Consider the following 25,736-nt stretch of genomic DNA (forward strand, 5'->3'; position numbering starts at 1 on the left):
GAGGATAAAAATATATATATATGTGATTCGTACATCATAACCCTTGGCATGTCAGATAAATGGGCTCAAAAGTAATGGGAAATTGGGAGAAAGCAGTGTCTGAGATTTCTGCAGCCAGTTCCAACCAGTCCGATTGTGCTAAGAGAAAACTGTCCTTCATGACTTGCGCTCTAAGTTGTACATATTATCTTAGGAGGCTCAGGGGTGGCGGGTGGCGTGTATCTTTAAGATTAAGCATGACTTTGGTAGGAATAGAACTTTAGTCCTAACCTGCACGTAAGGGGGTTGATGATACCAAATACATTTGGTGTGTATTTTTAATGTGCTGTCTGCCCTGTCTTCAGCAGAGATTCTGCCTTGCTCTAAATTAACAGGCGTCTCTCTGGGGTCCACCCTCCGCGTGGGATCCTCTTAGAAGGAGGCCCATCTTGGAAGTACGCCGGAAGCCCCCAGACTTGAGTTCTAGGCTCCGTGGTCCTCGTCCACCAGGCTGTGACTGCCTGGCCTCACTGTGATGGAAATGGAAGATGAATTATCTTCAGCCCCGCATTGTGTTTTGAAGTTCAAACCAGGATTAGCCGACCCTGGAGGCGATTTTAAGCAAGCGTCTTCATGTGTTCCTTTTATCTTAATGTTTGTCACTAAAGTGTTGGGAAAACTCTGTTCCTATCTGTCATTCATATAAAAGATCTGATAGCCCCACTTCTGATCATTGAAACCCCTCAAGACCTCATTAAATTAGAACTCCATCTGTCCAGATCGGAGTGAAGAAATTCCCTCGCTGCTTCTCCATCACTCCCTCCACCTCCCTCTTTCTTCCTTGGCTCATCTTACATAGATGGCACCCCTAAAGCTTTGGATTTTTTTCAGTACAACTAGTTTCTAACTTGCACATTTGGATTTCAGCCTGCCTTTTCAAAGCAAATGATGGCCACAGACCCCTCGAGCAGCTGCCACAGGGGCTGTGTTCCCCTCTCTCCCCTTTCCAGATAGCTTTCTACTTTCTTTCTGCCCCATCAGCTCGAGGATGGCTGAGAATAACAGTGACTTAATATCTATGGGTTATAACTGGTGATAGGTCCCAGAGCACTTGACGTCTTTCATCTCCTTTAGTCCTCACAGCTCCCATTTTGCTCATGAGAAAGTAGGAGACTTCCAAGGGTTACATCATAGTTCCCAGGTCACATAGCTCATGACCCCAAATCCAGTGATGGTTTGACTCTAAAATGCTCCCTGTCGGGACAAAAGGGAAGAGCCGTCTGGTCTGCCTCCTCCCCACCTCCCCAAGCCATGGGAATACCTACCACCAGTTACTTGGGGTTCCAGATAGCAGAGCTTCAGTAAGGAATATGCGGTACAGTCCCCCAGGCTGATTGCATCTCCTGGGAGAAACGTCATAAGAGCTAAGTTAGGTTTTATGGCACCAAATTAAATGAGATAATACGTGTAAAAGAACTTTGTAAAACTTTTCCAGTGCTTTGTGCTGTGGCCTGGGGATCTAACTGCTTTTCAATGGAAATACTGAATTTTTGTAATATGGTATTTAACATCCTCTCTTGTGCTTTTTAAAACCAATATCCTCATGAACTATCAGGTCACTTGAATTGGCTTGACACAAGCGTGCATGATCTTTGCTTACAAGAGCGACAGCTTAAGCGTAGTCTCCCTTCACTTCTTGGCAGCGCCCCATCATCTCCATCTGCTGGGGACACCGGGACTCGTGGCTGCTGATGGCATCAGGACCAGCCCTGTACGTGGTCCGTGTGGAGCACCGCGTGTCCGGCCTGCAGCTGCTGTGCCAGCAGGCCATTGCCAGCGCCCTGCGAGAGGACAAGGATGTCAGCAAGCTGACCCCGCCCCCCCGCCTCTGCTCCCACCTCCCCACTGCCTTCATCCCCACCATCAAGGTGAAGCCCTTCCACTCACCTTCTCCTCCTTCCTCACTCGTGCTGGCTGCCTGTTCCCGAAGGCTCGCCAAGAGGAGGGCCGAGACAAGGAACACAGGCGAGAGTCCCAGAGCAGGAGCACAGAAGTCACGTCTGCTCCTCTGCAAGATGAAGGTGTGCGGTTCCGCAAAGTCCCACCTCGGTCTCCCACGCGCGCAGTCTGTCCCTAGCATCACCCTTAGTGTCCACAAGAGAGTCACCTTGTGTGATAGGCATTAGCTTTCTCATGGCAGAGGCAGTATCCCGAGCGTGGCTGCCGTTGTCGTCCTGATGATCAGTCTGCCTTGTTCAGTCCTGACTCCCTGGCAGATGCTGCCGTTATCCCCTCTTGAGAAAGCAGGAAACGCGTTCTTAGAAGTGAGGGACTTGCTCTGTGGCTCGTTAGGGGAACGGTCAGGATGGGACCCTGTCAATCCCGGGGCCTGCTCTCCTCATCACTGTGCGGAGGGGCGGCCCTCACCCAGCCCTCGCTGTCAGCGTCCTCTATGCTGACTGGAGCTTGAGAACTGGTCTGTCGCTATGGTGGTATGTGGACTGGACCTGCCTGTGGCTGTTCCAGTGTGGGTTCCCCGTTCCCTCTGGCCCTCTGCATGTAGGTTGCTTCCTGTGTTCTCTTTTTTGTTTTCTGTCTCTGCTTCTAAGTATCAGATTGACTTCTTGGTTAATTTTTTCCTAAAACATCCGAGTTTTAGAATCTGTTGTGATATTTTCTTCAAGTTGCTTTACACTCTTGGTTCCACACCAGTGATTCTGGACCCTGGCTGCTCGTTAAAATCGCCTGGGGAGTTTTTAGAACACACACGTGCCCAGGCTCACCCCCACAAGATTCCAGTTCCATCGTCTGTGGTGGGATCCGGGCTGAGGTCTCTGAAAGCTGCCAGGAGGTTGTGACGTGCGCCCAGAGTTGGGAGTCATTGTCCCGCACCGCAGAGTTAACCCTCCCCGAGCCGCCAGCCAGTGCTCCGCCAGGGTAATCAGTGATGTGCACGCTCTTTTCTCTCCACGTCCTGCCTCCAGCCCCCGATTCCGGACCCCGACAACACGCGCGACTTTGTCAGCTGCCCCTCGGCCGGCAACGAGCGTCTGCGCCGCACCGTGAAGCGCACAGAGCGCGGCCCGGAGGTGGGCGGCCCGTGCCACACGCTCTGCCTGGAGCACCCGGGCGGGCTCGTGCGCGTCCTCGAGGGGCGGCGCGTCAGCCAGCTGCGCCGGAGCTCGTCATCACGGACCCGCGCTCAGACAGCAACGCAGGGGGGCGCCTCGCCAGGGACTGCAGACCCCTCTCGGGGGGTGCGGACTGGTATTCCTGACTGCCCACGCACAGGTAACGCCTATCTGTGAACGTTTGGCTAGCGTGGAACATCCCTGAATCTACTCCGTTTCCAAAATCCTGCTGAAGTTACCGATTCCCTAAGTGGACTTTCCCACGGGTTTTTAAGAGCGCTCCTGAGGCTCCGTGTGGCTGGGGCTGTGGGGGGAGGAGACATCGGCTGTCATCAAGGGGAGGCTGGCACGGGTCTTTTGGGAATGGCAGCCTCCTCTTTCAGTTATTTGTCAGGTATCCACTGAGGGCCTGAATGTGCTGTTGAGACCGTCAAAACAGTAGTGAGGTGCCGTCGCTGCCCCCCAGAGCGAGTGACAGGATTAAACGCTTCAGACCTTCAGCCTGCTCCTCAGCCTCCTGCGGGGATCCTGCTTCTGCGCTCGCTAAGCCACCCTTAGCTGCTTTTTAGCTGATGACCAAGGAGACTTTCTTGCTGGTCCGTAAAGATTTCGCATGACAGTCACTCCCTCCTTCTAAAGACTCTCCTATACCAATCTTCATGACTCCGTTGCCGTATTCAGGGGGCTCACTGCACACCTCTCTCTGGGACCCTAGAGTGTGAGCCTCCAGGGAAGGGACTTTGCTCTTTTTGTTTGTAGTCACAGTCGAGGTCTGTGGCCTCTGTCAGCAGTACCTGCCGGCTCAAACGTTCCCCCGCCTCCCTGTGAAATCTTGCCCGTCACCTAGAGCAGAGCGAGCAGCTGTCCCCTCTGTGCCCATCGCCCCTCAGTCAGTTGAGCTGCTGGTATCCCTCGGGGCACACAGTCCCTGAATCCTGAGGGCCCGGAGGGAGGGAACTGAGTCATCTTTGTACCCCCAGTGCCTGGCAAGCGCCTGACCGTGGGACAACGTGGGTTGAATTAGATTTGTTTTCATTAGTTCATACTTGTTCTCTCCACTTCCCATCTCCTGTTCCCTCTCCCGCCCATTAGACTGGCCTCTCCCCCGGTCCCTGAAGCCGCTGCGCCGTGTAGCATCACCAGTTAGCCGAGTGTCACGTGCAATGGGCTTTTTCAACCTTGGCCTCAATTGCCCACCTCAGTATTTTACAGTCGATCCACTTGCTGTCTGCTTTTCTTTATTGGAATGCTCCGCATCTGTAGCAACATTCTGCTGTCAGTGTTACCGTGTAAAATTGAAAGCAGTGAAACTATACTTTAAAAATTGGATATTAGTCAGTTATTTCGTCTTTTGAGTCATGTGATGACCTGGGACCAAGAGCAGGGAGAGCGAGAAGAATTGGAGGCTGGTAGGAGGCAGGTGGAAAGGAGGGAGAGGGAAGATTCAGAAGGAAGGAAGGCAAAGTGAGAGAAGCCAGAGAGCAGTGCACATGAACTTAGAAGGAAGTTGCAGTTTCAGGGGAAGAGAGAAGACAGGAGCCATGGCGGTTAGAGATGACTGATGGGGGGACTTGGGAAAGGTCCTGAACCTGAGGGCGCATCGCCGGTTCTCAGCAGGGTCGTTGTCTCTAAGGTTCCTCCCGTGTATGCAGTTTTATAAAACCTATGCTCGGATTCAGTGTTGACGGGAACTTATGTGAAGAGCTTGCTTCTGTTCCCCCGCTCCGGTGCGTCAATTTCCCACTGAAGAACTGGACAGAAGCAGCGGGGGCTGTGCTGTAGGGACAAGGCTGCAGCCTCCTAAGACCTTGCTTGCGTGGACCTGACCTGAACGTCCCAGGGCCTGCTTCTCCGTAGTGGTCACATTTGTCAGCTCCTCCCAACACAGGCTGGCCCGGTTGCTAACAGGCCTGTGGGGAAGGAGGTGTTGTGTTTTTATAATGAAAAAGTTGTAAAGCAAAGCAGATAGGCGGGACGTATTGAGTGCCTGCCTTGTACACGGTCCTCGAGTCTCCTGTGGTTGTGAAGCAGTGCCAGGGCATCTCTGCTTTCAGGGAGTTCATGATCCCTTTTGGGTGAAAGACAACTTAACACTTGAAAAGTTCAATAAAAAAGTCAAGATTTAAATACCTCGAGACGAAAATAGACGATGTGTCACAAGGCAGAACATGACTAATTGCCAACCGAGTGGTAGATGTAACCTGGTTCAGAGAGGAGAGGGTTCCTGACTTTGAGAAGCCAGGACTTGCTCATCGTGAGAAGCTGATGAACTCTCTCAGTCCTCCATGTCGTCGTTTCTCAGATGTGGTCCATGGGCCACCTTCCTGCAGATCGCCTGGGATACTTACTTCAATCCAGGTTCCTAGGCCTGCCCTTTAGATTGGTTCAGCATGTTGGGGGCAAGGCCTAGAAATCTGCAACTTAGTGGGGGCCCCAGGGGATTGCTATGCTCTGAAGTTTTTGATCCCCTGTTGTAAATGTCCCCCAAGTAACTTAACAAATGTGTTTCTCAGAATTACCAGTGTGTGTTTTTATAATAGATAGCATGAATCCCAATAATTTTTGTTTAGCAAAAGTTCACAAATTTTCCAAAGGAAATCTTTAGTCAGAGCTTGCTATGGACTGAATTGTGTCCCCCCCAAAATTCACATGTTAAAACGCCAATCCGCAATGTGACTGTATTTGGAGATAGAGCTTTTAAGGAAGGTGGGGTCCCAATTGGATAGGATTGATGGCCTTATAAGAAAAGGAAGAGGGAGGGGCTGGCCCGGTGGCGCAAGCGGTTAAGTGCGCGCGCTCCGCTGCGGCGGCCCGGAGTTCGCTGGTTCGGATCCCGGGCGCGCACCGATGCACTGCTTGGTAAGCCATGCTGTGGCGGCGTCCCATATAAAGTGGAGGAAGATGGGCACAGATGTTAGCCCAGGGCTGTCTTCCTCAGCAAAAAAGGAGGAGGATTGGCGGATGTTAGCTCAGGGCTGATCTCCTCACAAAAAAAAAAAAAAAAAAGAAAAGGAAGAGGGAGAGCTCTCTCTCGACACGCACGCGTACACTGGGGAAAGGCCACGTGAGCACACAGCAAGGTGTGCATCCAAAAGCCGAGACCCCAGCCAGGCTGGCACTCTGACCTTGGGGCCTGTCAGCCTCTATTATCACGTGAGCCAACTCCTTATGATCTCTTTCTCTTTTTCTGTATGTGTGTGTATATGTATTTGCCTCCTATTGGTTCTGTTTCTCTGGAGAACCCTGACTAACACAGATTTTAGTACTAAGAAGTGGGGAACTGCTGTAACAAATACCTATAATGTGGAAGCAGCTTTGAAACTGGGTCATGGGTTGAGGCTGGAAGGGTTTTGAGGTACACATTAGAAATATGGATATTAGGGCCATGTCTGGTGAGGTCTCAGACAGAAATGAGGAACATGTTATTGGAAACTGGAGGAAGGCGATCCTTGTCGTAAAGTGGCACAGAACTTGGCTGAACTGTGTTCTAGTGTTTTGTGGAAGATAAAACTTGCAAGCAAATGAAATTGGATATTTGAGAGATTTCTAAGTAGTTTTGGAGGATTGGCTTGGTTCCTCCTAACTGCTTATAGTAAAATGAGAGAGGAGAGAGACACACTGAAGAAGGAATTGTTAAGCAAAAAGGAACCAGAACTTGGAGATTTGGAAAGTTCTCAGCCTGTCCATACGGGCTGAGACGAAGGAAGGCTGTTGACTTCCTGGATTTGACAGGACGGGATGATGGAGCTGGTCGGATAGGAACATGCACTATTCTTCAAGAGGGAAAAATGACCCCAAAAGCGATTCAGAGGTCATCAGGGCCACTGCCTCAATTTTAGCAGGCCAGACAGCCTCCACCCGGAGACTTGAGGACAAGACCCCAGCCCCGCAGAGCCGTGGGGACCCTCACCTCGAGCTGTGTGGTGACACTGCCACCCCAGTGGGCCTGGAGGGCAGAGTATTGAACCAAAGAGGGTTATTCTCAAGCCTTAAGGTCTAGAAATTCGCCTTACTAGGCTTTGGACTTGCCTGGGGCCCTTCCTTCTCTCCTGTGTCTCCCTTTGGGATGAGAATGTCACCCTGTGCCTGGCCCGCTGCCGTCTTGTGTGTTTTGGAAGCACGTAACTTGTCTGGTTTCACAGGTTCACGGCTGGAAGGGAGTTTTGCCTCAGTGTGAGTCGTATCTTGGCTCTCACCCATTTCTGATTCAGGTGATATTTAGATGAGACTCTGGATTTTAGACATTAGTGTTAATGCTGGAGTGAGTTAAGACTTTTGGGAGTGTTGGGATGGAATGAATGTATTTTGCGTGGGAGAAGGATATGAATAAGGGGGCAACCAGGGGCGGAATGTATGGACTGAATTGTGTCCATCCCACAAGTTCATATGGTGAAGCTCTAACCCCCATGTGACTGTATTTGGAGACAGGGCTTTTAGGGGGTGATTATGGTTAAATGAAGCTGTAAGGGTGGGATCCTAATCCAGTAGGATTGGTGGCTTTGTAAGAGGAGGAAGAGAGATCTCCCTGCATACACACACACACACACACACACACACACACACACACGCTGAGGAAAGCCCACGTGAGGACACAGTGAGAGGGTGGCCGTCTGCAGGCCAGGAGGACAGCCCTCACCAGAATCTGGCATGCTGGCACCCTGATCTCGGACTTCCAGCCTCCCAAACTGTGAGAAATAAATTTCTCTTGTTTAAGCCACCTGGTCTGTGGTATTTTGTTATGGTAGCCCAAGCAGACTAAGACAGAACTTTTATTTAAAAGCTTTGAAACTGTGCTTAAAGATTTTTTTAAAATTCTAAAAAGATACCTGATTTGGGCTGTGTGTTTTGAAAAGGCCTCAACCCAGATGAAATAAGCATATTCTTGCAAACTGACAAAACTGGGATGTGAAGCCCCAAACAGTACAGTTCAGCCTTCTGTTCTCAAAGAGGAATATCAACTTACATTTATCTACAACTTGTATGTTTCTTCCAGAATTTTCATGATAAATTAATGACAGAATCTCTAGAAATAAGAGGTACAGATGTCCATCACCCCCAGGCTCCCTGGGTCTTACTCTGACGTGCTGCACTGAATTTCTAGTTGTTGACGACAGGGAGCAGAGTGATGAGCCTCCAAGTGTGTAACTGTAACACTGAACAAGCAGGACTTGGGGCTTGTCTCAGAAAGCAACTCCCTTCTTCTCACGCCGCCCCCTTTAAGTCCGTTCTATGGGGAAGTCCTTCTGCTCCTGGGCAAGTGGTTCTCAGCCCTGGCTGCTCATGGGAATCACCGGGGAGCCTTAAAAATCGACAGTGCCCGCGTCCACTCCCAGGATCCTGCTGCAGTTAGTCTGGGGTGCAGCCAGGCAGCAGGGAGAGACCTCGTTTTTCTTTCAGGAAGTATTTATCCAGTCTCTGCGTTGTTCTGGTCTCTAGAGTTACAGCAGGAGGCGAGACAGGCAACTCTCCTTCCACTAGTTGGGGAGACAGACAATAAAATAAAAGTGGTTATGAATGCTTATGCCCCCCTAAATTCGTATGTTGTAATCCTGATGCCCAGTGTGATGGAATTAGGAGGTGGGGCCTTTGGAGGTGATTAGGTTATGAGGACGGAGCCTTTATAATCATGAGATTATTGCCTTATAAAAGTGGCTCCAGAAAGTAGCCCCTTCTGCCATGCGAGGACACAGCAAGAAGTCAGCCGTCTGCAACCCCAAAGAGGGCCGTGACCAGAACCCCACCATGCGGGCACCCTGATCCCGGAATTCCAGCCTCCCCACTGTGAGACGTAAATTTCTATTGTTTATAAGCCATCCAGTCTGTGGTATTTTGGTATAGCAGCCCACACAGACTAAGACGTGAGTAAAGGAAAAAAGCAAAGGGTATGACATCCAGCAATTACAAAACCCCGGCATCAGCAAGTCAATCAGATGTTGAGTGGACAATACATTACTGAATTTCCTCAGGTCGGTGAACTGGCTCTGTGCTCATGAACACAGAGGAAGCGTTCTGTGGGCTTATATGCATTTTGGAATCGTGGCCAAACTTCCTTTGATCTAGGGCTCCTAAGTTAAATAATGTAAAGCACTGCTTGGGCCGTGTGAATTAAGCCTTTTTATTTGATGGAACTCAGATGCACACCACTCCAGCTTGCTGGATTCACGAGTCGTGCCTTCTGATTCAGGAAGTAGTTGATGAAGAGGCCGATGTAGTAACACCGATCGGGCGTCAGCTAGTCTCCTTCCAAGTAGCACGCCAAGTTGTTCTGCTCTGCCTCCAGGGCCCTCAGAGAGGCCCTGTTCACAGATGTCACCTCCACACAGATGTCACCTCCACGTGTTCAGAAACAGAGATTAGTTTGGATTACAAACTCATTCTTTCAAATGTAAACAGCCCTTTTGAATGGTAAAATCGCTCATAGTCTATAAATTATTTCATTGTGATTGAATGATGCAGCTTTTTTATTGCCTGGCAAGGCTCTTGGAGCCTTGAGGGAATGAGGCTTTTGTCAGCAAAACAAAGTGATTTTGAAGAATGAGGTACTTCCAGTGAGGGCAGACCTGGGGTGGGGCAGAGCAGGGTTTGGGTGGTGAAGGGATGTGAGGGGATGTGAGGCCGTGTGAGGAAGGCAGCAAAGGAGAAGGGGTTTTGAGGAGGATGTTAAACATGGACTTCATCTACTCTGCAGTTTTGTGATCGCCCCGTTGCTGTGTCTGTCGTCTTCTGCCTTGGGGCCTCTAATCTTCTACCTAATGGCCAATTGACAAGGTTGTTTTGAGTGGCTTCCACGCAGGCACCCTCAGGAGAACCCAAAGCTCCCACTGAAAGTCCTGCCACACAGGTCTTCTTCCAGCCGTTGCTCGAAGCAGGCAGGCACCTCTAGCAGGTGGGATAGCCACCCCCTCCCCCCCTACAAGCATCCTTGTGGCGGTTCCAGGAGACGGTTCTGACACGCCAGACATAAATTTCTCGGAGTCCCTGAAATGGACCCAACTCTGCCAGGTCTTGAGTCCAGAGCAGGCCCAGAACCAACAAGGGCCTTCCCCGGTCCCAGGGCAGAAGCAGGTTCTGGGGGAGTCAGTGAGTCAGCAAGCCCCTTGACCGGCCTGGATTCCCAGGCTGCCCGTGTGAACCCAGATGGAGCCTGGTGTGTGGTGAGGCACAATAGCGCGGCCGTTTTGTTGCCAGGTTTGGCACAGTAAACAGTGCCAGACTGTTGTACATTCCAGAGGCATTAAAATTCCACGCCCATTTGCTAACCGCAGAAGTAATGGACTACTTTTGCTTAGAAAATATAATGGCATAAAAATGTAAAAGGAAGACAATGCTCTGCTCCTTTCTGTTTCAACCTGTAGACTTCAAACGGCTGCCTATAGGGTCAGGCTGTCCTTAGTTCCTAGTAATGATCGTCGTGAGGGTCTAACTGATGTCACTTCCCTAAAATCTACTGCTTGGTATCTTACCCGATGAAATCTATGGAAACAGCTTGATTTCTACCATGATCGACAGCTGCAACTGCTCAGACTCCAGTGACATCGAACTGAGTGACGACTGGGCTGCCAAGAAATCTCCCAAAATCTCCCGAGCTAGCAAATCACCCAAACTCCCAAGGTAATCTTGGTCTGTAGGGGCGTCCTCCCTTTTTGAGCCTCTGGAGGTGTGTCTGTGTTGTGTCTGCAGCAGAATCCCATTAACGCACACCAGAGGAGCATAGCAAGAGGCAATCCAAGTCTGTCGTCTGGAAGATCTGCCTGTGATAATTATAGCTTTCCTTTACTCTTCCCTTCAGGACAGCAAAAGATCCCCAGGAAGAAGTTTGCTGAACCCTCAGAACTTCTAGGGGTCAGCACTGGTGGTGGGTGGCAGGGGCGGCCGTAGCTTTCTGGATTACTTGTTTTTATTTCTGGTCTGAGAACAGTAAGACAGAGGTTTTACAGTGTATGTAATGTGTTGAAAGGAATGCCGAATCAAATGCCTTTGATGCTGTAATTGGAAAAAATAGTATTCTAAAAAAAATGTTTGGGGGGCCGGCCCAGTGGCATAGCGGTTAAGTTCATGTGCTCTGCTTTGGCAGCCCGGGGTTCGCAGGTTCGGATCCCGGGCGCAGACCAATGTGCCACTTGTCAAGCCATGCTGTGGTGGCGTCCCATATAAAGTAGAGGAAGATGGGCACAGATGTTAGCCCAGGGTATCTTCCTCAGCAAAAAAATAAAGAAGAGGATTGGCATCAGATGTTAGCTCAGGGCTGATCTTCTTCACAAACACAAAAAAATTTCTATCCTAAGGGTTTGGCCTAAAGAGTGGCAAAAAGCTAAAAGCAGATGGAAGGGCCTGCAGTGTCATAGATAAAAAACCCTGCCTTGCTGGTCCTGACCCTGCCACCGAGGGCTCTGTAACCTCAGAATGTAACGTTGATCCATGACCTGGAGACCAGTTTCCTTGTCTATGAAGTTAAAGGGTGGAGCAGATCTTCACTAAGATCCTTCTAGCTCTAAAATTCTTGATGCTGTGTGAAATGATGGTCTAATGTACGTGCAGATACGTACCTGCCCAGATTGTAAACACATAATGCATTGTGCAGTTGGTAAACCAGTGTATTCACCACCCAGTTGAAGATAAAGAATATTTCCATCATCCCGGAAAGTTCCCTTGTACTTTTTCCCATTCGATACCCACTCCCTAGAGTAACCACTGCTCTAACTTCTGTCAGCATAGATGAGTTTTGCTTCCTCTTGAGCTTCATATAAATGGTGTCAAACCACATGTCCTATTTTCTTATTTGGCTTTTTTTAATCAACATAATGATTGTGAGACTCATTCATGTTGTTGCGTGTATCAACAGTTTTTCTTTTTTGCTCTGTGGAATTCCATTGTAATGAATATACTACAATTTGTTTATTCCGTTTACCAATTGAATGTTTGGTAGTTTCCAGTTTGGGGCTATCATGAATAAAACCATTGTAGACATTCTTCTACAAGACTTTCTATGGACGTATGCACTCGTTTATCTCAGGTATATGCTTAGGAGTGCGTTGTAGGGCCACGGGGTAGACGTATGTTCAACTTTATTGGAAACTGCCAAACAGTATTCCAAGGTGCCTGTCGTACCATTTTAAATTCCCACCAGCAGTATATGAGAGTTCTAGCTGCTTCCATCTTCACCTACAGAGTATTGTCATTTTTTAAAAATAATTTTATCCATTCTGGTAGGTGTATAGTGGTATCTCATGGTAGTTTAATCCTAATATCTTCAATGATTGATGATGCTAAGCAGCTTTTTATGTTTATTGGCCATTTGGATATCTTCTTTTGTGAAGTGTCTGTTCAAGTCTTTTGCACCTTTTTTTTTGTGAGGAAGACCAGCCCTGAGCTAACATCCGATGCCAATCTTCCTCTTTTTGCTGAGGAAGATTGGGCCTGGGCTAACATCCATGCCCATCTTCCTCTACTTCATATGGGACACCGCCACAGCATGGCTTGATAAGCAATGGGTCGGTCCACACCTGGGATCCAAACCTTTGAACCCCGGGCCACCAAAGCGGAGCACGTGAACTTAACCACTACACCACTGGGCCAGCCCCTTGCCCATTTTTTATTGAGTTGTTTTTCTCTTATTTAGAGTTGTAGGAGTTTTCATGTATTCTGGCTATGAGTCCTTTAGCAGATATATGGATTGCTGTATAGTCTAATGTGAATTTCTTCTTTTATGATTAGCACTTTTCGTGTGCTGTTTAGGAAATGCTTTTGTCCTATTTTGTCTACCCTAAGATCATGAGACATTCTTCTATTCTCTTCTACAAGCTTTATAGTTTTAGCCTTCACACTTAAATCTCAGATTAATTTACACCTCAGATTAATTTTTGTGTATAGTCTGAGTTAGGGGTAAACGTTCATTTTTTTCCCATATAGATATCCAGATATCCAGCAATCTGTTCGATTTATTTTTTTCATCTTTATTCTAGGCTTGTTAAAATTACAAATAAAATTATGAACTTTTCTACACTTCTACAGTGTTTTGGCTTTTCCCATTGCTTAAGGAGAAGAGGCCATTTAATACATAAGCAACCAAATCTTTCACCTGTAAATGTCCCTGGAAAGCTCCCGGATGTTGCGGTCTCTGGAGCTGGTCCTCTTTCCTTCCGTCTTTCTCAGTGTTGAGTGCCCCTACGCAGCAGCCAGGCCAGTTGTCCTCGCTCAGAGCTTTAACCAGCTCGGTCCCCCTGTCCTCCCACACTTTGGGAGCCCTAGGTGTCTTATCAAGCTCTCAAGCAGTATCTGTGAGGCTTAATGCTTTTCTTTCAGGGAATGTCATCAACCTTACCATATTCACTTTTATAACACTCTCTTTGGGGTAGACTGCCGTTAAACACATGTGTCCCCATGTTATAAACAAAGGAACTGAGGAACAGAGATATAACATAGGATCAAAAGGCAGCAGAAAAACTTAGATCCACTGATCTGATGTCAATATTGCAGGGGGGAGATGCTAGGTAAGTCTGTTGAAATCCCAGCACTGTGTTAGGAACTGTAACGCCATTGTGGACTTAGGTGAGAAACGCCTCTTCCACCCGCCACTTTCCTCAGGACGAATTTTGCGACCCCTGGCAGAAGACATGTGGACGATTCCAAACTTACTATTAGTCAGTAGAAAGTTTTCAGTAGAAAGTTAATTCTCTGAGGTTCTTTACAAATGAATCGCTCGATTGAACCTCACTATATTGTTGAATATATATTATTCGATATGCAGTTCTGTCCTTCTTTCCTCGTGTTCATAAGGCAGAAGCAGGCGGGCGGGGCCTGGGTAAATTAAGGGACGTGGCCCCTGGGAGTGGCACATCCACCGTGACTGGTGGACAGTGAAGGGAGTGCCAGGAGTGCAGGCGCTGCCCCCACCGGGGCGCCTGACCCTCGGGGCCTTGCCTCCGCAGGATCAACATTGAGGCTCGGAAGTCCCCCAAGCTGTCCCGGGAGGCACAGGAGATCTCCAGGTCTCCACGGTTGCCGATGCGCAAGCCCTCCATTGGCTCGCCCAGCCTGACGGGAAGAGAGTTTCCCTTTGAAGACATCATTCAGGTAGTGTCGGCTTTCGGGTGGTCCCCCAATCCAACGCTCCGCTCCCCTCCTCAGTGTGTGCCTGATGGCCGCTGAACCCTCGGTCCCCCCTCTCCGTGCCTGTCACTGCAGTTGCAGACACGGGCGTAGAGAACCAGAGCCTGTCTGCCCTCCTCCATGCCCCGTCACCTCCACATCCCGAGGGGCCTTCTTCCCACCTCGGGCATCCCCCTGTTGCCACAGGAATCTCCTCACAGGTAGCTCTGGTTGAGACACAGCCACACTTCTCACCTCTGCTCCCTCAAGCCGCTTCTGACCCTTCAGTGACTCCAGTGTCGGCAGGAGCCAATCCCTGGTCACAGCCCCACTGCCTGGCCTGGCCTGTCTTTCCCTCCTGTCCTCCTCGACACCCCCTCCTCTCCAGGTGCCAGAGCCACACTGTTGACTCACCTCTTCCCGCCTTTGTGCCTTTGCCCTGCCTGGGTAACCCGCTCCATCTCCTCACCCTCCTTTCTGCCCACGTGCTTCCAGATAGAACTTCCCCTCTGTCGTGAAGGCTTCCTCCCCTGGCTCAGCCACAGTAATCCCAGAGCATCTTGTTTGTAACTCCCTTAGGACATTTCTCAGTCACTTCCTTGTATATAAATAATTACAGGCCTTCTCTCCTCCATTAGGTTCTAAGCTCTTTGAGGAGCTGTATTTTATTCATCTTTATTATTGCCCTTCCACACACACACACACACTCATGCATGATTTGGGCATAGTGATAACTTCTTAAATTTTTAAAAATTTGATTGAATAAGAAACAGATAATTGGGTAGTTTTGGGATATACTGGTATCAGTGCAGCTGATGTTTCCAGGAGAAATATCAAGGATGAAAATGGGTTCAGAGCCAGGTGCTCTCTCTGGTTCAGTGACTGGGAGGAAGGAGAGGTAAAGAAAAAAGTGCCCAAATCACTTTTGTGCCTTTTTAACCTACACACATGTGGACACACCGGGACACACCCGCCCCCACTCCCAACCTGAGAATGACAGCTCGCTGAGCCACCACTTGCAAATGGGTGCCTGACATGCTGTAGGCAGCTACTGGTCTTAAAAACAGTGGAATGACAGAGAGTGAATATTTCTGGCAGTGCCCACGTGTGGCTTTTTAAGCAAAAAGTGTTAACGTCCTTACTTCTTGAGTGATCAATAGAAAATATGGAAATAGATTGTGATTTTTCTCCTTTTTTTTCCCACAGCACAACTATCTTGCTCAGGTCATGTCTAATATCTGGGGAACCAAATTTAAGATTGTGGGCTTGGCTGCTTTCCTGCCAACCAACCTCGGTGCAGGTAAAAACTGCGTCCTGTTCTCTTCCCACTGTCCCGGTTGGAACTCAGGCTGAATAAGCAATTTCAACCTTTGGTGGCCTAATGTAGAAAATGCGCTCTTATGACACCAAAAGATGAGCATGTATTTTACCTCCAAAGTTTGACTGTAGCCACTCTGATTTCACAAAAATTAGAATTATCACTCAAATTCTTTTTTTGCCACTGGTGTTTTCGTTTTTTTATACAAGCCCTGACTTACAAAAATGACAAAATAGCCGAAATCTCTATCAAAGCTCTTATAGGCTTCTGGTTACTTTGATTTCTGGTCTTTTACTGTGGACAGATTTTGGTACCAGTGTCTTTAGGTTCTTGAGTCAGAAGAAACTCCTGAAGAAAGTCAAGAAGAAAGTGTTCAAGACCTTAAGAAGAAGTTGGCTGACTGTTAGTACAGTTCTTAGTGGTAAATCTTTTTGGATTTCATTTCTAAGTACCAGATAAATATCCTCTCCATGAGAAGTTTGAGACATCGAGGAAAATGGAACCCAGGGAGAACCAGGCTGGGCAGAACCCAGAATTTGCCTTCTCTTTTGTATCTGCTTGAATGACTGACGTGTCATATTTACTAGGGGACCGTGAAGGAGTGAAATGACAGAAGGTCCTTTTCAAAGCAGCTTCATCCTAATGGCCACATCTCTGTGTGGGCTAAGGGCCTGTGTTGTCCCCCACCTTGCTACATTGCCTGATCATCTAACACGCACACGTCTCTCTAGAAGGCCAGCTTAGCCAGTGGGGTTCACCGATGGCTGATGGCCCCATCTTGAATGTGGTCTGTGTAACCTACCAAAAATAGTTTTTGAAAAATTCTGGATCTGCCCATTAGAGTTGTTTCAGACACAGTTAGATCTTTTAAAACAAATAGTTCTTGCAAAGCAGATGTTAAAAAGACCTGTTGCTGTGTATGCATCTTCAGAGACATTAAATGGTGCTGCATTTGGATTTTTCATTTTGAGGTTTCTCAGCTCAAAGGAAAAAAAGAATAAAAGTAAAACATAAAACTGACTTAGAAAATAACAATAGACAATCCATTCACATAATGGAAAGAAATCTCTCATGTTTTCAACAGCCGGGAAACCCTCTCATGACCACAAAAGCCTGCTCTTCAGTAATTCAGCAGCACCCTCATGATATGTATGGTGATTCTAATAACCACTGTGTGAGAGGCATGGTTACCCCACACCTGTAATCTGAGAATTTAGCCATCTGCCTACAGCAAATGTTGACAAAAGGAATGGACGTGCACCTATGCTCAACGGGTCTTCTCATTCTGCCCTTAGTTCTTGGATGTTGAGTGGATCCATAAAGAAGTCAAGGAGGACCTTAAGATGGGAGGGCCTGTATTAGGAATCTCAGTGCCCAAGACAAAAGCTTGGTGTGTGACTGCGGTGAAATCATTGTCCTAATCGTTGACCTTTTTAAAAAGAGCGTTTTCATTTGTCAAGCTAAAAGAATTTTCCACATGATTCTACTAGAGAGAAGAAATTAACTCTGGGATTCTAGAGGGTTTGTTACATATGGCGCCCTATTAAATAATCTTTGACACTCTGTTAGATTCAAAAAGTGAGTGCTGTTGGATATTTTATATTGAATAATTGGATAATTACATTGAATAATTTGTTTCCTTCAATTAGAATGATCAGGCTCATGAAATTTTTGTGTTTTTAATTTTTTGCATTTCTTAATTTTAAAAATGTGGAATAAATTCAAAATTCAAAAGATTTAAAAGAATATACAGTAAAAATCTTCCTTATCCTCACCCCCAACCACCTAGTTTTTTTCCCTGGAGGCAACTGATATTATTTTTTACATCCCTCCTGAGATTTTTAATTTTACATCCTTTTGTCGATCTGAACGACAAAGAATAGCACTTTAATGCATTAATTCTTAAGCTATATGGAACCATCCAGAATTTTTGAGACAAAATTCAAACTCTCTTTTGTGGGCAAGAGAGAGGAAAACATGAATAAGACCTGTAACGACCCCTGGCGTGGAAAAGGCGTCTCAGCCCACTCAAGCCCAAGGAGCAGCCTTACGACGGTGCTTCAGAGCAGAAGGCCTGGAGCTGTGGGAGTGCTGGCCAGTCAGCCACCAGGCTGTGAGGTGACAGCCTCGCAGGTAGAACTTGGCTCATCTTAATAAAAAATAAGAATAGGAATAATTAAAGAACCTCTACATATCTCACAGCAAAGAGTATTAAACATAAGAGAAAGTTGACGGGACAGTTTCATCCTGATTTTAACCTATTGTGAAACTTAAATTCAGATTCATTATTTTTCAACTTGTTTTGTCTTCTCTAAATATTTTAGTTGCAGTCTAGGCCTTCTCTTAAAGGTCCCTGTTAATGAAATTAAATCTTAGCATTTAAAGAAACTGTGTGGAAGTTCTCCGCGATTCTCTATCCTGAGCATGAAACTGGAAGTCAGGAAGCCCAGAATCCAGTCCCGAATACAGCCCGAGTGTCATTGCTGCTCCCCGCGTAGCTGCCCTCCAGTAGCTGCTTGACTGCCCCCTGAGCTTGGCTCTCTGGTTATCACAACTGTTTCCACCAAGTTATCCTGGTGATTGCAAATGGGATTTTTAAAAAATACATTTGTCATAACCGAGCTCATTCTAAAAAGAATTTGTCTAAGATAGGTTTTTAATTCTGGGCTAGACTGAGAATTTGTTGTTCCCGAATCCAGTCCGTGGCCGGGGTGGCCAGTTGTGCGCCAGGGGAGGTGGAGGGCTGATCTCAGAGTCTCCGGCCTTGCCCACGCAGGTCACCCCACATCTCTTCCCATGACTGTTGATGCCTTGGCTCTCCTCTGGCTTGTCTCTATTAACCGTGCTTTCCTCCTCCCACCAGTAATCTATAAAACCAGCCTCCTGCATCTCCAGCCGCGGCAGATGACCATCTATCTCCCAGAGGTCCGGAAGATTTCCATGGAGTATGTTAATTTACCTGTCTTCAACCCGAATGTTGTCAGTGAAGATGAGGATGATTTACCAGGTGTGTTCACACATCAACTGGTTTGTCACGAGCCCTCTGTTAGTGGGTCGCGACGGGGACAGAGTGGTAAGTAGTCAAGAATGCCAACATGTCAGTCCGTGCCTGCTGCCTCGGTTTGGAAAAGGTACAACTTCCTCAGTAAGGTTGGTGGGTGTGGTGGCGTGTCACTGGAGAAAGGTCACCTACTGTCACTGGTTTGGGGAGGAGGGGAGCTACCAGAGCAAGGACGATGAGGTGGCCGTGATGGCTCATGATCACAGAGCACTTCTACCATCTCACTTTATCCTCTCGGTAGTCCTCTTAGTCATATGCCCAGATAGGGAAGTTAACAGGACTCATCAGGACTCAGTCAAGTCAGGACTGAAACCCAGTCTCACTGACCCCAGGCTAGCCCTCATCCTTTCAATCCCTGCTTAGAGAATGGCATCTCCCTGTGGTGCCACAGAGCCCAGTTTCTCAAACCTGCCCCACCTCCGGGGCGGAACATCTCTCTCCTAATGTGCAGAGTGTGTCTCAGTGCATAGAGGCCAGGTCTGAGTTCAAGGTCAAAGCTGGTATAAGTTTTTAAAATCTCAACTTACAAACATTCAGATCCATAGCATCTTAATTTAAGTCTTTTCTACTGGGGGAATCCTATTTTGATTATTAGAATGATTTCTAAGTAGTCCACCAATTATTTATATGTAACTATTCTCAAAAAAGTCCACCTGCAATTTTATAAATATAGAGGCTCCTCTACTTAGAACCAAGCAAGGTTCTGAAAGCCTCTGGCTTCTGAGCCAGAGGAACCGTACACGGCCACTGACTCCTCCTGTATCTTGTCATTCTCAAACGAGGGGCTCTGGACCTCACCGTGGGATGGGGAGGGACACGCGTCCCAACTCGGGCTCTGAACTTGGGGGCGTTGTTGACCTTCCTTCAGCCAGATTTCTGCGTGTAAAATTATTCTACTGTACTTTCTGACAGTAGCCGTCTTTGGTTCTCTGATAGGTATACTTTCTCCTCATGGGTGGAGCAGATGTTCTGGACTAATGGGCGAGGTTTTGCAACCCCATAAACCTGCAGTTTGGTGAAATCTCACACATGAGCTTTATAGCAGCTCTCCTGCTATTTCAGAACCTTGGATTTAGAAGTGGCTTTCACACTTTCCCCTTAGCGCCCTCCGTTCTCCCGGAATGTGGCTAATCTAGCTCTCTCGTGCTCAGCTGTTGCGGCTGTTGTCGTCACTGTCTGTGCTTCCCAGAGAAAGGAGGAATGATTTGTCTCAGGGCTTACACATACTGCTGGTGACGCAACAGAGAGACTCTCCTTCGGCGGGGAAGATGCCTGCCCTCAGTACTCCATACGGAGGAGAGAGCATCTGGAAGAGGGATCTGAACAGGAATCATAGAAAACTTGAGACAGGACCTAGATTCTTGCAGCTAGGGGACAGTCACGTCTCAGTGGAGGACCCCAGGGAAGGGGGATGAGTCTGTCACAGGCACGAAGGGTGGGCTTAGCTTTTGATGGACTACTGGCTTCCCTCTGTAGTTCTGGTGAAAGGTCAGCCAGCCTGTGCAATTTCCTGTTAATGCCTGTTTCCTGCGCACGTGCTCATAGTCACGTGGCACTTAGGTCCAGATGAGCAGACCTCCAGTGCTCTGTGGGCTCTTTAGAAAGGGCAGTACTGAACAGTGGCGCTGAGGCCCTGCGTGTGGTCTGCAGATGATTGCTCAAACGCACACTCCATTAAACTCCTCCTGTGTGCAAATAGGGTGGATTTACAGGGTTTTAATCAGTGTGGCTCTAACTTATATACTGTTTGAAATGCTAAAAAGCAGTAAAGTTAGGAAATGATCCTTCCCCTCATATGCAGATCTGCCAAAGGATTCTTATCATTGGTTTCTCTACTGCATTTGACATGGTTCTATTTACAGAAAATTAATTTACGTACAAATTTCAGCTACACATCTGCCCCACGACACTTCCCACACTAACCAATCCAAAACCCTGGATAAACCTACTCAGAAGCCTAGGCATTGAGTCCTCAGTGGAGTTTCATACTGTACCACTGCCCTCCTCTTGCATAAGAATGGGCCGTTTTATGACCATCATGAGTAAAAAGTGTCCTTAAACATTTATTTGCCATAGTACCATTCAGACACGTGGCACCACACTCAGAAGGTTCAGAAGTATTCATTGAAATGCTCTGACAATGCCCTTAGCTCCAGAGCCCACCGATTGCCAGTGTCCTTCCAGAAACTTCAGAGAAGCTTTGTGTAACTTGAAGGAAGGGTCCAGCTTTCCCCACGCAAAGGCATCTGTTTGTAGGAATTACAGTTTATACGTAAAAGGCCTAGATGAGTTGCTTATTCTGACCCAGTTTCATGGCACTGTTTTGTAAGCAGTTGGTTTTTCTAATCTTCCAGTGACGGGAGCATCTGGCGTGCCTGAGAACAACCCACCGTGTACCGTGAACATCCCCATCGCGCCCATGCACAGCTCAGCTCAAGCTACGGCCCCCACACAGAGCATAGGACTGGTGCAGTCCCTGTTGGCCAATCAGAACGTGCAGCTGGACGTCCTGACCAATCAGACCACGGCCGTGGGGGCAGCTGAGCACGCAAGTGACAGTGCCAACCCATACGCAATCTCCAACCGCTACTCCAACCCCGGACAGGTGATCTTCGGAGGTGTGGAGATGGGCCGCATCATTCCGAAGCCCCCTCAGCTGTCCCTGCCGCCGCCAGCACAGGGGGCCATCCAGCTGTCGGTGGTGGACCACGGAGACCAAGACCACGAGCACCTGCAGAAGCCAGCCAAGGCCCTGCGGCCGGTGCCGCAGCTGGCCGCCGAGGGGGACGCCGTGGTGTTCAGTGCCCTCCAGGAGGTCCAGGTGGCGAAGATGAGCCCCCACCGCCCTACCCAGGAACCATCCCCGCCGCCCCCACCACGGCAGCGCCGCCGCCCCCGCTGCCGCCCCCACAGCCCCCGGTGGACGTGTGCTTGAAGAAGGGCGACTTCTCGCTGTACCCCACGGCGGCGCACCATCAGCCGCCCCTGGGCTACGAGAGGATCACCACCTTCGACAGCAGCGGCAGCGTGGAGGAGGTGTGCCGTCCCCGGACGCCGATGCTCTGCGCCCGGAACACCTACACCCTCCCCGGCCCAGGCAGCTCGGCCACCCTGAGGCTCACGCCACCGAGGAGAAGGTCCCCCAGCCCTGCACCAGCGCGACCCTGAACCGCCTGACGGGGCCGCGCTACTCCATTCCACCTCCATTCCACCGGGGGACCCGCCCCGGTATCCCGCCCTCGCCGGGACGCTGGGCCCGGCCCGGCCGCGGCGCAGAGGCCGGACAGCAGCCTCATCCACGCCGCGCTGCGCAGGAACAACCGCGAGGCGGCGCTGCGGGCGGCGCAGCTGGCCGAGCCCCCGTGCGCCCCGCCGCAGCCGCTGGCCAAGCCCAAGGGCGCAGCGCCTTTCCCCGCGCGGCCGCCGCCCGCCCTCTACACCTGCAGCCAGTGCAGCGGGGGCGCGGCCGGGCGCGGGGGCGGGGGCGGGGGCGCATGCGGCCGGCACGTCCCCGCTGTCCCTGCAGTCCTCCTACAGCCTCCTGAGCCCGCCCGACGGCGCCCGCGAGCGCGCCCACTCTGTCAACTCGGCCTTCCCCGAGGACGAGGCGCTGGGCCAGCACTGTCCAGTCGAGAAGCCCCTGCGGCACCCCGCGCTGCCCGAGGCTGCGGTGGCCGGGAAGCGGCCGCCCCCTTACCAGTGGGACCCCGTACTGGGGGAGGACATCTGGGTTCCCCAGGACAGGACAGCACAGACTGCAGTGCCCAACCCCCTGAAACTGTCCCCTCTGATGGCAGGTCAGAGCCAGCACCTGGACGTGTCCCGAGTGCCCTTCGTCTCCCCCAAGTCGCCCGCCAGCCCGACTGCCACTTTCCAGACGGGCTATGGGATGGGAGTGCCCTACCCAGGAAGCTATAACACCCCCCCTTTGCCGGGAGTGCAGGCTCCCTGCTCCCCGAAAGACACCCTGTCCCAGACACAGTTTGCACAACAGGAGCCCACCGTGGTCCTGTAGCCCGCCTACCCGCCCCCCCGCTACTGCCCCCTGCTCCCCATGTATCCAGGAAGCAGCACGTGCTCGAGTTTACAGCCGCCACCTGTCGCCTTGCACCCCTGGAGTTCCTACAGCGCATGCCCGCCCGTGCAGAACCCCCAGGGCACGCTCCCCCCAAGGCACACTTGGTGGTGGAGAAGCCCCTCGTGTCCCCACCGCCCGCCGACCTCCAGAGCCACCTGGGCACAGAGGTGATGGTAGAGACCGCTGACAACTTCCAGGAAGTCCTCTCCCTGACGGAAAGTCCGGTCCCCCAGCGGCCGGAGACATTCGGGAAGAAGAGCCGGAAGCGCCTGGACAGCCGAGCGAGGAGGGAAACGTTCAGGCCATCACAGAGGGCGAGATGAAGAAGGAGGCTCGGACTCGGAGCAACTTGAATTCCCTGATCTCCAGCCCCCGCCTGGGGAGGGAGAAGAAGAAAGAGAAGAGTCAGAAAGACCAGCTGAAGTGGAAGAAGTTGAACAAGAGGAAGGGGTTCCAGGACAGCTCGGAGAGCCAGCCCGGGCTGCGCGTCAGCGGGGACGAGCTGGTGACCCGGAGCCAGGGCGGCCAGACGGGCTGGAAGGGCAAGCGCAGCCTGCGCGCGGCCGGCGAGCCGGAGGAGGCCAAGGGCCGCAGGGCCAGCGAGCGGGAGGACGGCCGGCCGCGCAGCCAGGGCTTCGTGCACGTCACGGCCAACAAGCAGCCGCTGTGGACGAGGCCACGCAGGGGCGCCAGCTGGACTTCGGGGGGCGGGTGACCCAGGAGTCGGCCAAGAACTTCCAGATGGAGCTGGAGGGGCGGCAGGTGAGAGCCTGGCCCGGGGCCACGGCGCGGCTGTCTCATCCTGACGGGCCTCTGGGGGCCTTTAAAGGGGGGGCGGGTATCAGTGCCTTGGCCTTGGGGGGGCGTTTCTCAAAAGGCCGCAGGGGAAATGTGGAAAACAGCTGGTGTCTCTCAGGGCCAAGTGGAGTTGTGATTTTCAGTGTACCCCTTGCTGTCTTGTCTGTTTCTCATCAGAGTAACACGTGTACTGATTTTTTAAAGTCAAATGCTTCTACAAGACCCGAGAGGACCCCTAACAGGCCCCTGCGTGCTCCCAAACCTCAGCCTCCCCCAGAGGGCGTGCTTCCACCTCTGTTGGCTTTTTTCTGGTATTTGCCACCATATTTGTAAAGAGCAGGGTGTCTACTATTTGGTGATTTTTCAGTTTTCAGCATTGTGTATTGACTTCTTCCTGAGGAACGTGAGGGTTTGTTTTCTTCACCCCCCACCCTCTGACTACACACACGTGAACTTTCTCTACCCCCCTTCCCAGTTGAATCAGTAGTCACTGGTCACCTCCTTATGCCAGTAAGTACCGTTCAGAGCTGAGCCATGTGATATGGTTTAATCACATTTCTTTTTTTGTTGGAGAGTGGTTTTTGTCCCCCAGACATAATAATTACCCAGTTTTTGTTTGCTTGCTTATTTGCTAATTTCTCTGTGTATTTATTATTAAGTCATTCGCGGATTCCCTGGCAGAATGCAAGTCCCCTCTTGGTGCAAACACATTGGGTAATTTGTCGGTTCTTCCTGCTCCAACCTGGAACGGTTGCCCCAGCCCTGCTGTGTAGCTACTGTTCTGGAACTACCCTCCTCCACCATCCTGGAATTCCCTTCACTTCTCCTATTTAAATCTCATTTTCATTAATTCACTCAACAAATGTTGATTGAGCACCTGCTGTGTGCCTGGCAATCCTCTGAGCCAGGAGTATGGCCCACAGGCCAGTCCGGCTGCTGCTGCTTTTTATAAATAAAGTTTTATTGGGACACAGCCACGCCCGTCCACTTAAGTATAGTTTACAGCTGCTTTCGCCCTGCAGCAGCAGAGTTAAGCAGTTGTGACAAAGACCGTATGACCTACAAAGGCTAAAATATTATTGGCCCTTTACAGAGAGTTTGCCAGCCCTTACTCTAAGTGCTGAAATTAGATCGATGAGGAAAACAGAAAATCCCTATCCTGATGGAGTTTACAAAAATGGAAGAAAGACAATAAATAAGTGTACATAACATGTTGCATAATAATACATGTCACGTGGTCCCATGAGTACTGAAATGACAAGGGCAAGCAGGCTTGGGAAAGAGGCGGTGGCATTCTGTCCCTCTCTGAGTAGTGACATTGACAGTTGCAGTTGATATTTCTCGTCAGCCCCTTTTAGCCTGTAGATTCTTCTTCCTACTTGTTCTTCCTTTTTCTGTTTCCTGGATGAGGAAGCCCCTTCATTTGACCTGTGGAGCTTTCCATGCCCTGAGGTCTGCTCATTGTCTCCCCACTGCGTTGTTTAACATGTTCCTCCGCTCCTTTATTTCCACCAAACTCGTAGTTAGATCGAGAAGCTTGATCGGAGTCACTTTTGTTGGCATCTCACAGGCCATGCTATCTGCCTCCAACAGGTGCTGCCCAGACCCGGCTGCCCTGTGTCCCGCCTTGTTTGTGCTTTAATGTCTTTGCTTCCCTCCCTCGCCCTCCAGGTGATGCAGTTTGGAAGGATCGACGGCAATGCGTACATCCTGGACTTCCAGTACCCCTTCTCCGCTGTGCAGGCCTTCGCCGTCGCCCTGGCCACCGTGACTCAGCGCCTGAAATGAAGAGACTGCTGTGCGGAGGAGGAGAGGGAGAGGAGCCTTTCCAGAGGGGCCTGATGGAGATGCTCGAGGAGCCCGCCCGGGCCCCAGGGGCTGGGGACCAGAAGACAGGAGCAGAACTGGAAACGTCTGTCGGGCCCGGGGCAGGCGCTGACCTTCAGTTGCTGTCGTTTGTTTGGGCTTTTATTCTCCTTTATTGTCTTTCTTACTTCTTTCTTTTTAAACAAAAACAAAACACAGGAGAGTGGTATTTGGAAGCAAAGGGTGCAAGGCACCTGGTGTTCTTTTAGGAAACGTGGTTGCTGTGGGAATGTCCTCCTGGTGTGCCTGTGTGAGCTGCGGGACGAGGGGCCCTTCAGCAGAAACATGGACTGCCTTCTGGCCTGCTATTCTTTTAGACTAAGGAGTATGCGTGCTTTTCATTCTCCACAATGTCTAGCTTTTATTACTCCTCCAACATCACCACTAGTGTAAAAACAAAAAACTTTTTTAAAAGAC

At 49.9% G+C, this 25,736-nt stretch overlaps 1 pseudogene; it reads left to right on the forward strand.

Annotated features, from left to right (window-relative positions):
• The first annotated feature begins 236 nt into the window (after positions 1–236).
• LOC131402777 (tubby-related protein 4-like) lies at positions 237–25,241 on the forward strand (annotated as a pseudogene).
• The last annotated feature ends 495 nt before the right edge of the window (positions 25,242–25,736 follow it).

The sequence above is a fragment of the Diceros bicornis genome, unplaced genomic scaffold (assembly GCF_020826845.1).
Source record: "Diceros bicornis minor isolate mBicDic1 unplaced genomic scaffold, mDicBic1.mat.cur scaffold_263_ctg1, whole genome shotgun sequence".
Taxonomy (NCBI): domain Eukaryota; kingdom Metazoa; phylum Chordata; class Mammalia; order Perissodactyla; family Rhinocerotidae; genus Diceros; species Diceros bicornis.